The sequence below is a fragment of the Euleptes europaea genome, chromosome 4, assembly GCF_029931775.1.
Source record: "Euleptes europaea isolate rEulEur1 chromosome 4, rEulEur1.hap1, whole genome shotgun sequence".
NCBI lineage: Eukaryota > Metazoa > Chordata > Lepidosauria > Squamata > Sphaerodactylidae > Euleptes > Euleptes europaea.
This window is the reverse complement of record NC_079315.1, coordinates 32,743,164-32,758,780: the sequence shown is the minus strand read 5'-3', so window position 1 is coordinate 32,758,780 and position 15,617 is coordinate 32,743,164.

Here is a 15,617-nt window from a genome sequence, read left to right as displayed (position 1 = left end):
TCTGCAAGTCAGAGGGGTGGCGACTGCCCCCCTCGCCCCCTCTAATTATGGTCCTGCCTGCCCCCCAATCATTTTCTGTGCTGAAACAGCACTGGGGGGAAGTTATGTCCCTGTTTTTGCTGCTCCATGTGCACAGAATACACCCTGTGGAGCAGGAAAAACAGGGAAATGTCCCCCTCCACGCAGCACTGTTTCAGAGCAAAACACAGCTGGGCAGGGGAGGCAGGAGCTCTTCCTCCCCCTGTGGTGGCATTCTGAACCCAAAACAGGCTCTGCTTTATTTTGGGTAGCTGTGGGGAACCTGGACCCAACTTTTTTTTTTTTTTACAAAAGTGAATGTCTCGTTTGGCCCTTAATGGATGGTATTTCAGAGGGGAGCCAGTCAATAATACAAATCCTGAGCAGCTTCGGAAGATGGATACTAAGGGGAGCAGAGGCTGTCCAAAAAGCAACCGCCCATTCAGAACACTCAGGCCACAATACCTGTCTTATAGCCCAATGGTGTGAGATACAACTTGGCAGGTAAAGTGCAGCCATCACGGCTCTTGTATGTCACAGGGCAATCTACTCACAGTGCAGGTAAGCTCCTGGGCGTGAATCCACTAGAGAATCCATGCCCGAGACATTTGACAACTGTGGCTTCCCTTATCATTGCTGTGATGGGAAAAAGCAGCATGCCCTTGCAGTTTTTCAAAGCCCAGGTGTTCTTTCAAAACCAGATGAACCTGAAATTGCAAGTAACACATTGGCTCCTGTAAATCAAAAGATGATCGGGTTCCCTTTGCAAACTACTCACTCTCTGCTCAAAGAATTCCAATGGGGCTGTTAAAGGAGATGCGTTGAACTGACTTCTATAAAACATGGCCATCTTTTTAAAGAGGAAGTGCTGTTTGTTTCTTCGTGATAGCCCAACTTTGTATAATGAATGTAACCTATTAGTCTTTGTACACCCAGCTAATAGCTCGTGCTCTAAGCAATAGATTAAAGTTCCTAGCAAGGAAGCCTTGTAATAATACGAATAAAAAAGTCAGGGCTTCTCCTGCTGTTGCTTGTGCTTTCTAATACAAATAGCAAAGTTCTTGGAAAATAGCTTAGAAAAATAGAACTTCCTCTTTCAAAGTGATAAGGTAAATAAGCCCTTCCAGCTGGTGATTGCAGCCCTAACTAGCTAAATGAATCCCTCAGGTATCAATTACTGATCCAGCTCTTGCAATTCAAATTGAGACTCCCAGGTACTCAGGCAAGATGTTAAGTAGCCCATGTCGCATCCACTTTTGAAGAAGCTTAATTTCCATTCCCTCATTGTTATCCAGCTAGGACTGTCATTAACTCATTACTCTGGCTGGCATTAACTCATTACTTTCTCCTTAATTGCTTGGACAGAAAGCCCCTTCTGCTAGCATAGTGTGTAATATAAGAAACTCAACTTATCCCAGTTAGGAGGGGTGGGAGGGAAAGGATCTGCTTTGTGCAACAACAGAGGTAGCTCATTTCACATTAACAACACAGAGTGACAGATTGCACAGCCCTGTTCAGAAGTAACACTGAGCTCATATACAATGTACACTGTGTACAGTATACAATTGGTTCTTGTAGGTTATCCGGGCTGTGTAACCGTGGTCTTGGAATTCCAAGACCACGGTTACACAGCCCGGATAACCTACAAGAACCAATGAACTCTGACCGTGAAAGCCTTCGACAGTATACAATTGATTTTTCTTTATACATGTGTTGCATAGTTCTCATGTTACATTCATTGAATGTACAGAAGAACGTGTGCATGAGAATCTGGACAGGCACAAAGTCTGTATTTCTTGCTTTTAATTTACCTTCCTCTTTCTGCTGTTGTGTCTGCTGAAGATGAAAATTTGAAGCACCACCATTTTACTCACCCTTTCCCAACCAATTTTACCCATCTGAGGAAGAGTTGATTTAGGTTTGGCTTTCTCTGTGTGGGGTAGAAAACATGCGGGGGGGGGGAGAGAATGGGGGATAATCTCACAGGCATTATGCATGTCTAAGCATTCTTGATTTTAATGGGAGAGTTAGGCTGCACCTAAATCAGCAGATATATGCAATCCAAATCAAGTGACTGCTTTGGTTCTCAAGTTACTGTTTCAGAACCCACTTGCATAGTAGTGGCATGCTATTTCCTCCCTTCCCAACAGAATTGTGGGACTATCACATCAGTTAACAAAATTCTATTTTACCTTTCATGTTTAGAGTTTATAAATATAGAACATTACTGACAAAGATGCTTTATCTGATGGCCATTTTGCACCTTAGAGGCACTGGGCCTCCTTGCAAAGCTCACTTTGCTCCTCCTGCAAGAGAGTCACGGATCAGTTTTGGGTCCAGAACCACAGTTTCAGAACCACCAGTCTAAGCCAACTGAGTTGGTCTACACAGGATTACACAAATACAGTGTTGCATCTAGGGATGCCAGCCTCCTGGTGGGACCTGAGGATCCCCTGGAATTACAGCTTATCTCCAAACTTCAGAGGTCAGTTCCCCTGGAGACAACTGATGCTTTGGAGGGTGGGCTCTGTGACGTTGTACCCCACTGAGGTCCTGGCCTTCCCAGGCTGCACTCCCAAATCTCCATGAGTTTCACAACCTGGATCTGGCAACCCTACCCCCTCATCCCCCTGCAGGTGGCCAGGGAGGGCCTGGCAACCTTACTTAAATCAGCCTTAGGCTATCTTTTTTGGGACAGTAATTTCTATCTACTTCTGAGGCATATCTATGGGCAAAAAGGAACCAGCTTTTGAAAAGCGGCAAACCATTGGTGTTTTACCAAAAATAAAAGTCCCTTGGTTGAATACTATCCAATGATTTCCAGATAATTCTTAAGAGAAAGAACAAAATCCAGCTGGAATTAAAACAGGTCTCACCCAGTGAATCGCATTTGTTAAATTCGTACCATCTCAAAACTGCTTAATTTTGCTTGGATCGTGCCCAACGTGTTTGTCATTCATAATCACAGTGTGTGGTTTAACATGAACATTAAACAGTTCTTGACAATAATTTTATTCCTAATTTAGAACTCATCAACAGCACAGTTCACCTCATCTATAAATTACCAGTTGAATCCAGTGCAAAATTTTCTTCTGCGCTGCAGATCTTGTGCAACAAATTTCTGGGCATTATAATGTATATGGAGGAAAGTGCTAGGTGTTGTATAAGCAGTACTAAGTCCATTTATGTTTCTGCCTGTACATGGCTGGATCCAAGCCAACCTTGTATCTTTTTGCATAAGGTGCATAGGATAGCTTCCCCTCCTCCTTATAAACAATTACCATAAGCACTAAAATAGAAATGATGAAACTGTGTTTCATATGCACCCACATATACAAACATTATCTACAACTGCTTTCATATGGATTTGAATATATGAAACTGATTATAACATATACTATATGAAGATCATCAAGTTGTAAAAATGGAATTCTGGACATGCAAAGGTAAAAAGATGTGTTTTAGCCTGGCGCTTGAAAGCAATGTAGGTGGTAGGCAAGCCTCAAGGGGAAGCACGTGGCAAAGGTGCCACCACAGAAAATGTTCTGCCTTTATTCACATTGTGGTTTTAAATTTCGAAAGAAAATGTACAGTTGGCTGCATTTTAAATCACACATCCGGTCACCTAGAAACTTCTTTGTGTTATCGATCTAGATTAGAATGTACAACTCCCTACACAAGCTTCAGTCACATCTTTTAATGTGAATGAAGATGGGAATCACATCCACGATCACCGGTAGTTACGCATGACTCATCACTACAGACAGATCATGACTCATTGTTACAGCTGGATGAAGACACCTGACAACAGTTAGATCAGGAAAATGGCTTCAAAATATTTATTCAAATATTCTTTTGTAATGGTTGTGATTTAATGACTGTGTTTTTAATGGTTGCATTTTAATGGCTTTGTTTTTAATGGGTGCATTTTACTGCTTTTGGTTTATTATCTTAGATGTAAACCACCTTGAGCAGGTCTCTGGAGAGGTGGCATATACATTATCTAAATGAATAAAACAAATAAATTGAGGAATCTTATATTGGCAGAAAACTAGGACAGAGATTTTTTCAGTGATGGCTCCAGTAGTGTGCAATTATTACCAAGGCAGATGCACTTGAGAAAATCCTTGTAAACTTGCTTTTTCGGGGAGTAAAACGTTGCCCCTCCAGGTCTCTAATGTTTTCATGTTACTGGGAGTAAACAGGAAGTGATGTGTAGGTGCCCGCGCATGTTTGCCCGCCGGCCCTCAGCTGGTTGGCGGGCAGGGGGGTGGATTGGCGGGGTTTGCCCGCCACCACCAGGTACCTGGCAACCCTAAACTGGCTTCATGTGTAGGAGTGGGGAAACAAATCCAGTTCACCAGATTAGCATCCGCTGCTCATGTGAGGAGTGAGGAATCAAACTCGGAGTCCACCGCTCCAAACCACTGCTCTTAACCCCTGCACCACACTGGTGTAGAACTACTGCTCTTGCTCATGAGTAGAATGGCTGAGCAAGAGTGGAGCTTGCTCCAGGCAGCAACTGTTGGTTCTGGCGAGGGGGGGAAAGCTCCTGTTGCTGCCTGCCTGCTTGCCTCTTTCAGAGAGAACTCTGTGTGTGTGTGTGTGTGTGTGTGTGTGTGTGTGTGTGTGTGTAGGGTTGTGCAAAATGGGACCTGGTGGTGTGCTGCTCTTGCTCATGAGTAGAATGGCTGGTTTTACTCACAAGCAACGGTTGGTTGCAGTGTGAGGCTGTGCTCAAGGATAAACGTTCTGAAGTTGGCATTAACAAATTTTACCGATTTTGGGGTGCAAGTTACTCCCAACTTAAGGCTTTTGCTGCTAAAATTTTGTCTATGTTTGGGACAACATATTTGTTTGAACAGCTCTTCTCTGTAATGAATGTTAATAAATCAAAAGTACATTCTCAGCTTACAGAGACATACCTCAACAGCATATTCAAAATTGCTATAAAACAAACTTTGACTCCAGATTTTGATGCAGTTCAGAGCAAGAGGTGTCAATTAAAATACTATGGATGTTATTGTTTTAAGCATGTTTGTATTTCAAGTAAAAATATATATATCATTAATTGGCTTTGCCTGTGTCTTCTATAAAGTTTGTACCTCCAGTACCTGGCATTAAATTTTATGTTACACATGGCCTGGCCTGACCAAGTGACATTTATGTCACATCTGGCCGTTGTAACAAATGAGTTTCACAACCTTGCTTTAGACAGTAATACCTGCTCTTCTGGTCTATATAGGGTATCATTAGTTTACACTACAGTACTGTAGCAGAGTAGAGCTTGCTAATCAGAAATTTCTTGTTTTTGTGGGATTGTTTGCAAAGCCATTATATGCCAACCCTGCCAACAAGATCAATGGTGACAAAAAGGACAAAAGCAATGAAACAAGATGGAAATAGATAAAAGGAAGTATTTCTTCACGGAACACATAGTTCAATTGTGGAACTCCCTGCCCCCGGAAGTGGTAACGGCTGCCAACTTGGAAGGCTATAAGAGGGGAGTGGACATGTTCATGGAGGAGAGGGCTATTCATGGCTTCTAGTAAAAATAGATGCTAGTAGCCTATTCTTTCCAGGATCAGATGAGCAGGCCTATTATATTAGGTGTTTTGGAACACAGACAGGACAATACTGCTACAGTCGTCTTGTTTGTGGGCTTCCTAGAGGCACCTGGTTGGCCACTGTGGGAACAGACTGCTGGGCTTGATGGGCCTTGGTCTGATCCAGCAGGGCCTTTCTTATGTTCTTATGAAATACTAGATTTTAGAAAGTGCCCCTTTCTTACACATAGCCCTGACTTTACTAAGCATAGCATAAGCGTAGACATGGATTCCTTAACTGATTATCATTGGGCTAGTCCTGATTCATTGAACAGCAAAGGATTTTTGATACTGCATTTCTCTGCTCAAACAAATGCACATTTTAACTTTATTTTTTAATCTTTGCCCTGATTATAATAATACTGGGGGCGGGGGGTACACAAATGAAAATGTGTTGTTTGCTTCATCTTCAGCCAGTTATTTTGCATATTATTGAAAATGTTTTCTTTGGAATAATAACATTTTAAAATAACTTTGTCTTGATTTTGGCAGGAGTTATTTTTCATTCTCTTTGGCTACAAAAAAGATTCCTGTTTTAGGCTGGCATGATGTCAAAGCACCTGCTCACTGAAAATGGAAAAAAAAAACAAGAGGGGTGGGGGAGATCCAGAAGCTTTCAAATTGTTATCGGCATGTGATTATTTCAAAAACAAGGAAAGAACGGCAAAGGCTGACCCACTTTCCTTTCTACAGAGAGTCCTCATCAAACCTTACTCTCTCTGTAAACATTTTGGAAGCAAAATACTCTTTGTGAAATGCTGGATTTCTCTCCCATATCTTAAGGACAAATGGTATTCTGTCACACTACTCCTAAATACTAGAACTGAACAAAGAAATAGAAATAACATTTCCCAGAATGCAGGGATGTTTGCTTAATTTTTTTTTTTGGGGGGGGGAAGTGGTCAGACATCCTAGGATTTTATAAACAATGTATATGAAATGCCTTTCATCTTAATCTATCTTCACGCCAGCTGTTTTACAAAAAGGGAGACGTATCAGAGAACTGCTGTATTGCCCTTGCCCACAAAATGGGCAGGATCCAGAACCACCACGTGTAAGAGATTCCTACCCTCTTCTGTAACAGAAAAGGCAACTGTGGTGTGAATGAATATTTTCCAGCATATGTCCACATTTTCCTCTTTCATATACAAAAAAAGGAAAGGAAAGGAAAGGAAAAAAACCAGTAAATTAACACATATTCTGGGACACTGGATATGCGGTCTGGGGCTGATGGATTGGAGCAAGACAGATCTGGGGTCTGTCCTTGGGCTCTCTTAGGTTGAAGAAAAACAGCCAAGAGACTAATTCAAATGATCCAGTTTAAAGTGGCCTTCTCTGTTAGAGGCCTCTTCGTATAATTTGAAAGGGAACTTTCATGGCTTTCCCTCATGGAGGATGTCCTAGTTTCCAGCAGGGTGGCAGCCTTTGCATCTCCTCACAAAGAAAGGCGGGAACGCTGCATTTCAGACAACTGTGTGTTGCATTTTGTTTTGATTGGGTTCCATAATATCTTCCGCTCTTAATGGAAGATTGCACATACTAATCTATATTTCAGGGACAAGTACTGTGCCCAAACAATGCTAATAAATTGTGAAGGGAAGGCTGAGTCAAATCCATAGTATTTATGCACTCCCCCACCCACCCACAAACACAAAATAAATTAATAAACAATCAGTGTAAAATTATTTCGTTAACTGTGTCAGTTTTCAGTAATATACAACTGACCGAATTCAAAAGAAGAACTTGGTTCTGAGGTAACAGAAGCGTGTTGATTCTCAGGTATCATATCCTACATAATGGATTGGTTTTTAAAAGCACAGGCAAAACTTTAAACTAAATTCTGAATGAATGGCAGGAATTAATGTTCAGCGTTTACAACTGAATTTTTTTCCTGCTATTAGTGTCTCAGAATTTGGTGGTTTATCTTTTTTCGAAAGATGTTTCATCTTCCTGAGAATTCTTCATAGTCTCAACATTGTTAGAACTAACTTTGGTTCTGAGTGCTTATTTTTGAGACGTAACAGCTCTGGGTGAGAAACAAAGGTGGGAGCTGAAACAGTTAACAGAATAATTTTGAGTGGCTCCCCATTTTGTCACTTATTCACCTAGAAATGTTTGCATTGCTTCCTGCTAAGGATCCAGAGCCCAACTGCGCACCTCCCCGGTCCAGAAACATTTGTTCAGCTGAAGATCTTAATTTGTGCAGAATACCTGGTGAAACCAAAAGACTGGAAGAAAACAAAATTGAGGGGGGAGGAAAAAAGAGCACGCCGCCAATTCTATTTCCTGCTCTACAAAAGTCATGAATAGCTAATTCTTATTAAAATTCATGGGTAGAATATATCTAAATTGCTAAGGTGACTTTGAAATATCCTGTCTTCTTCAGAACCCAGCTATATAATTAATCCTTCTATCATAAAGTGTGTTATTCCCAACAGTGTTTAGCCAGTCTTTAACCCCACTACATAATCAATCATGACTTGTACAATTTCTCTCTTGCTTAAGCTTGTCTATCTTGCTGCACAGACAGGTTTAGATTACTTTTGTGACGGTGAATTAGGGTGGAACCAGGTCAGTCGAGGGGCACTATAAAGAAACAACACAAGAGATGGGTGGGAACTCCTAATATATTGCTTGTGTCATCCTGCTTTTTTCCAAAGGCTGGGACTGAAATTCAGTTTTACTCAACAATCGTCCTCACTGTGTCATCTGATGGAACAGACAGGAAAGGCATGGATGGGTCAACTCAGAGGCAGTCCACAAGATCAAGGCCGGAGTCGGAAGACAATAATCAAGCGAATAGGAAAACCAGAGGCAGAATTTGCCAGAAGGAAAATAGGAATAGGGCAAAGGAGTTACACCTAAAGAACTCCCTCCAATGGATTAACCACGTTATAAGGCTGTTCGAGGGTAAAACGTTAACAGAAGTGATAGCAGTCCAATATTACCCATCTCCCAATAAGTTCCATACCCTCACAGTAGCTACTGATTTCAAAAGTGGGTAGTAGAATACACTTTGTTTCCACAAAGATTTACTGTTCTACACATTGTTCAGCTTTAAATATTTACAGGTGGGGAATTTATCTCAGGAGAGTCAGTAGTTTCCCCATATTTTACGTCAGTACAAATCCTTTGCTATTGCGATGTCTCAGGGTTCAGGAACCAATAAAGTTTCATGAACTGGGGGCAGAATAAGTCAGTGAGATGTATGGGCAAAGGTCCTGGTCCTTCCTGTCCGTCACCAATACCCTGTGGTCCTGTTGTGTGTGTGTGTGTGTGTATAGAGGGTAATAGTTGTTTGGGGCCCATCAATGGCTGGAGCCAGATTGGGGGGGGATTGCTTATAATTAGCATCATAGTTACCATCTGAACAGATATATCCTAACTAGATTAAAAAAGAAACAAATCCTACCTATTTCAATGGGATTTTCTTCCTACAAGTGCTGCCACATCTCTCATAACCTTTACTTTCAAACATTTAGTATTTCTATAGTACCCTTTTGAGGGTCTAAAGCACTTTGCATACACGATCAGAACAAGGCCGATATCATTATCCCCATATTTTAGATGGACAAGATGAGGCTGAGAGAGAAAATGGCTAGCCTGAAGGCTATCTAGTAAGTAACTCAGTTATGAAAGACCTGAGATTGTAATTGGGGACTTTCTTTTCAGAGGCTGGTCATATTCCAATAGACTCTGTTGCTCTTCTTTCTACAATTATATTGGATCTACTTAAAAAACACATCTTGCTGTCATAACTACCAGGAGGATCTATTCAAGATGATATTATCTGAAAGTATCCCTTTCTTTACTCTTGTGTCCCTCTTATTTTCTGTCAGTCAGTTATTCTCACTAAGATCAAAATCCCTCATTAAACCATAGCATCAGACTGATGTATCAGCTGTCCCCTTAAAACTGGTAATGCTCTCATGATTGAAATAAAACACATCTGTAAACAGCCGTTCATTGCATTTCAGAAGGTCCACATGTTTAACAAGTGGAAGCAAGTATGAAGGTATGGAGATGTAATTTTACACTTGTGAAATTTTTGCAAACAAGCTTACCTGTGTTACATGATTCCACTGAACTCTTGGTGTATTGATGACAAACACAGAATACAGAATCAGGTTCCTGAGCGAACAAAGACCAAATGAGGAATAAAAAATTGCATACCCTCTTATTCCTCCAGAGGGGTAACAGAAATAAATAGGAGCAGACAAGGGGTAAAATGGTACCTACTAAGAATAAGAACAGCAATAAGCATCACTGCATATTTTTTAATGTAGTGTTCTAATAACTTATATTTTCAGTCATGTAAACCATCAATGTACCATAATTTTCCTCTTTGTGATTATGATTAATTTTAAGTTTCAATACAAACCAGATTACCTTACAGCAGAATAACATATTTCTGTTTTCATGGCTGGTTCAGCAATAGTTAAACTTCAAAATATAATGTAGTTGGGATTAATTTTTGCCAACACAGCTTCTCTTCCATTCTGTCATTCTTTTTTTATTGTGCAATTTAAAATAAGTGAAAAATAGATAGCACATCCATTGGGATTTAAACAAGCTTGCCTTAGTTAGAATTTCAGCAGAAATTGAGCAACAAAAGGTGTTTTTTTAGCACTAAATAATGGCAGCATCACTAAAAAAGGAAAAGGATCATTAGTGAATAATGATAATTACAAGGGAGAAGTAAATAAAAATGTCTCCAAATATCCATTCAACTATCCCCTCACCTTATTTTATTAATAATAGCTACTGCAACAATATGACAGTACAACAGGATTACAAGAAGCCCTGCAATGTTATTGTTGAACACTATTTCTCAATGGTCATTTCAACTCAGAGGACATTTCAACTTGTTAACATTCCACATCATCTTAAAGCATTGAAGGATGTTAATGATAACTGGGGGTGAGGGGGGAATACTTCTCCCCAAACCAACCTCTGGAGTCCTCTGTGTACTGTCTGACATCAGATATCTGGGATGTAAGTAGCGTACATAAAACCCTGCCAGACCTTGAAAGCAAACCTTAGTCCTTTCTGCTCTATCAGGCATCTCCAGTGGGGCTTCACTGAAAGGCTGGGGCCTAGGACAGTGACAGCTGGTCCAGAAAGAAGCTTCAAGAAGAAGATGCACGAGCAACTTGCACATCCTGATTCTGTGTCTCGAACTCACACATCTCTGCTTGTGGTGATATGTGTGAGTTGTCACTGTCTGGACATCATAGATGCCTGTTCCATTTTGGATGTTATGTAGGAAATGTAGAAATAATAAACGTGAGTTATGCAGGCATCCTATTCCCCCCTTCCAATTTTTGTAACATCCAAGTCCAGTTCAGTAGTGGTATGAGTGCAGTTCCCCCATGAATTAGTCTCAAAGTATTTCAAGGTGGTTTGGATTCAGGAAAGAAATATTCTATTAACCTAATTTAAAGGTAAAGGTAGTCCCCTGTGCAAGCACCGGGTCATTGGGTGATGTCACATCCCGATGTTTACTAGGCAGACTATGTTTATGGGGTGGTTTGCCATTGCCTTCCCCGGTCATCTACACTTTACCCCCAGCAACCTGGGTACTCGTTACCGACTTCGAGCCAGCAACCTGAAACTGACTTCCGTCGGGATTGAACTCAGATCGTGAGCAGACCTTTTATGTGAGTCTAATATTCAAACAGTCCCAGTGCAGTTTGGGAAGAAGCTACAGGAAAGGAGATCCCAAACTGCTGCCACATAAGATTAAATTAGGCCTTGTGGCTGGTTCTTTGATAAAAGGAGCAGTGTAGTTGATCGAGTGCACATCCCATGGTGCTTTGATAATGTAGGAACAGCAAGATAATGTGGGAAGGGTCCATAATATGACTGCTTCCATAATATGGTCCATAATATGACTAATATGGAGAACCAGGTTTAATTTCCCGCTCCTCCACATGCAGCCTTGGGCTAGTCACAGTTCTCTCAGAACTCTCTCAGTCTCACAAGGTGCCTGTTTGGGGGTGGGTGATTGTAAGCTGCTTTGAGACTCCTTTCAGTAGAGAAAAGCTGGGTATAAAAACCAACTCTTCTTCTTCCCATATTATTGTTGCCCTTCCTGTGGTCTTTCCCCTATGGCTATGCTATGGGATGGGGATACTAAGGAACAGCAACCGCGTAACGTAACTTAAGAATCAGCAATGAGACATGGGCTGTATCAACAGAAGTATAGTGTCCAAATCAAGCGAAGTGATGGTATCGCTTTACTCTGCTCTGCTTAGACCTCACCTAGAATATTGTGTTCAGTTTTGGGCACTGCAATTTAAAAAGGATGTAGACAATTTGGAACGTGTTCAGAGGAGGGCAACAAAGATTGTGAGGGGTCTGGAGACCAAGTCCTATGAGGAAAGATTGGAGGATCTGGGTATGTTTAGCCTCAAGAGGAGAAGATTGAGAGGTGATATGATAACCATCTTCAAGTACTTGAAGGGCTGTCAAATAGAGGATGGTGCTGAGTTGTTTTCTGTTGCACCAGAAGGTCGGACAAGAACCAACAGGTTGAAATTAAATCAAAAGCATTTCCGTCTAAACATTAGGAAGAATTTTCTAACAATTATAGCAGTTCCTCGGTGGAACAGGCTTCCTCAGCAGGTGGTAAGCTCTCCTTCCCTGGAGGTTTTTAGGGAGAGGCTAGATGGCCATCTGTCAGCAAAGCTGATTCTATGACCTTAGGCAGATCATGAGAGGGAGGACATCTTGGCCATCTTCTGGGTCACTGGGGGTGTGTGGGGGAGGTAGTTGTGAATTTCCTGCATTGTGCAGGGGGTTGGACTAGATGACCCTGGTGGCCCCTTCCAACTCTATGATTCTATGGTGACCTATTCTGAAAAGGTTCGGGAATCTATCCTGACACACATCAAACAGCACACAGATGAAGCTGCTTTATATGGATCAGGCAACTGGTCCTTCTAAGTCAGTACTGCCTACTCTGACTGGCAGCAGTTCTTCAGGGTCGTAGGCCGAAGTCTTCACATCACCTACCATCTGATGCTTTTAGCTGGAGATGCCAGGGATTAAACCTGGGAGTTTTGAATGCTAAGCTGATGCTCTACCATTGAGCCATGGCTCTTCCCAGCTATGCAAGTACAACCACATTAAATGTAAGATTATATATACCCTTCAGATTTGGAAAAAATTGTGGAATGACTCCATGTTCTTTTATCACAACCAATATTTTGACTTTATTGCATTCTAAATCCTATGGATTTAGAAAAAAAACATCTATGGAATTGAGTGGAAAATGCATTTAAATCCCTTACAACTGCTTTGAAATCTCAACCAGAGGAAATATGACTTTTATGTTCCTTATATTCAATAAAAGATCAGATATAAAATTTGGATACACATCTTTGATAAAAGGGTCTAAATCCCAACCTTGGCTTTGAAAAACCCCATCAATAACTAGCACATAGATTTTGAAAAAAATTCTTCTAAATGAAAAGAAACTCTCACTCATTTATTCTTCTTCTTCATGGTTCAAGATTGTTTTAAAATTATTCCGTGGTTATTAGCTGAAGATCTAAAGGAATGGATGTATGAGTCGTATCAGCTAAATGGCTGCAATGCTAAATCTCAATAATCAGAACACATTGATTCTCCACCACCCTGATCCTTTGACACACTGACATTATGCCACATTGCCATTGAGGTTCCAGTTTCAAGCCCTTGTTGCATGATCTTGAGAGGAAGAACACATAACAAAAGAAATCAGCACAGGCGATTTTGACACAGGCCTATTATCCTCCAACCTCCAGTTCTGCCTTCACCCCACCATATTCTTTTTTGCACAGGTAAAAAGGCAAGGCGATATTATAAAAACACAAATAGCAACAAGAACATTTGAAACAATCACGACTTTCTAAAATAAGCAGGTGACAGACATTCATGGATTTTAGCTTTTGTGTTTAGAGGAGCCAGCCACGGTGCCTGACATGATCTATCTCAGGAGTCTACAGCCTTTGGCTCTGGAACTAAATAAGACTCAGTATGGAAACAGCTATGCTCTTGAAACCAGAAAATCAAATCTTTAAGTTAAAGTATATTTGGGGGCGGGGGGTAGGTGGGATGCCAGAGTAACCAGTATGGAAAAGAATGGCAAGGAAAAACATTTGGACGAAAGGGGTTCTTAGCAATGAAATCCAAGTTTGAACCATGTGCAGATTTATTCCAGTGACTAAAACAATTACGCAGGGCACTCCTGTGCATATTATTGTGAGGTCTTATGGCTGCAATTGTTAAGTCCGCGTGGGGGACATACATAACAGCAATCATAAGAAAACTTTCCTAGGAGTAAGCCTCACTGAAAAAAATGGGACTAACTTCTGAGTGAGCCTGCTTAGGATTGCTTTCTGTGTGTGCCACGTCCTAATACAGGATGTTTTTGGCCTGCAGAAATTTTAAGAGTTATTAATCAACATGTCAATTATCAATACTTTGTAGTTCTATCATTTCACTTATGGAAATGAACCCTCCTATGGGCACTCATTTTTTAATCTCTTATTTTGAATTTTGATGTAATTTGGCTCGTTAATTGTAACAGGTTGCAGACCCTTCATCTGCCTTGTGTGATAGGGCACAGGGGGTGGGCCAAGAACCTGTAGTGTCTCTGCTTTTTAGTGGCTTCCAAGTTGGCAGCAGGACTGTGTTCAGAGACCCCATTTGCACAGTGCATTTATGTATCACCAGTTCTCACAGTACCTTTCATCACTAAGGAGATAATGCTCAGGGAGGCCAGCCAGTTCTCACACTCCACGCTTCAGATCGCATGTGAATATTCCCAGGAGCATCTCTATACTGAATGATGATTCTTTTAAAATAGGCTATGTACTAAGGCTGCAATCCTAAGGGGGGGGGGTTGAAACTCCTTAGGAGCTGGTGTGACCCTGCAGTGGTGTAAGTGCCTATTTAACTTGGGATAAGGGGCACTTATGCCATCCTGGGGGCAAACAAGCTGAGGCCAGGGAGCCACGGTGCTGCACCAGCCCCCACTGCCGGCGCAGCCACACCAGTAGGGAATTCCTGGAAGGGAAAGCCCGCGCCAGCATGGGGGAGGGGTGTTCCTGGGGGTGGAGCTGCCTTTAGGCAGCTTCCTAAACCCTTCCACCCTGAGAAGGCCCCCACTCATAGTGGCATCACTATGCCACCTTTTCTGGTGGCATAGCCCCATTGATTTAAGTGGGGTTTTTTCCTATTTTTTTAGTATTTTAAATATTTTAATGTTCTGTTTGGTAGCCGGGAGGTTTCTGAGGAGGCAGTGCAGCTGTGCTGCTCCCAGCCACCGCAGATCCACCCCTCCCCTCAGGAATGGGCTGCAAGTATGCTTTCCAAAGACAAAAATTCCCTCTCTTAGAAAAGGTGCCAGCTTGCCCTGTGTTCTAACAATTGCTATAGTTATTGTGAGGTATTTTGTTGAAGTCACGACAAATGGTCTTAAAATGCACAGATTCCCTCCCCCCATCAGTTTAATCTGGAACATATCCAGGGAAGGCCTTTGCCCTTTGGTAAATCATGTCCGACTAACCTCCCTTTGCTCCTTAAAAAAAACAAAACCAAACCAGAATCTAACATGGCACCCTCTAGGCTGTTCGCCATCAGGTTACATCTCCACTGATCCTTTGTGTGGAGGTGTGGGGTGGGAAGCAAAATTTGGCAGTACTTTGGCCTCCTGAAAGCTATCATCTGTGAAACATTTTGTTGAATGGCATCTCCTCTTATTATGCATGGCTAACTCTGGTTTATTGGCACCATGGGACAGTTCATGCCTGCATATCAGCTCAACTTTTGTATATTTTTCATTTTCTCCCACAAATTCAGTGTTGACAGAACCTCCCTAGGATTACAGTATGAAATACCTTGGTATTATCTCCAAACATTAACATGTTAACAATGGATTCAAAACTAAAACAGAAGACTTGGAGGGGGGCAGAATAAAGCGCTATGATCAACCTATAGTTTGCC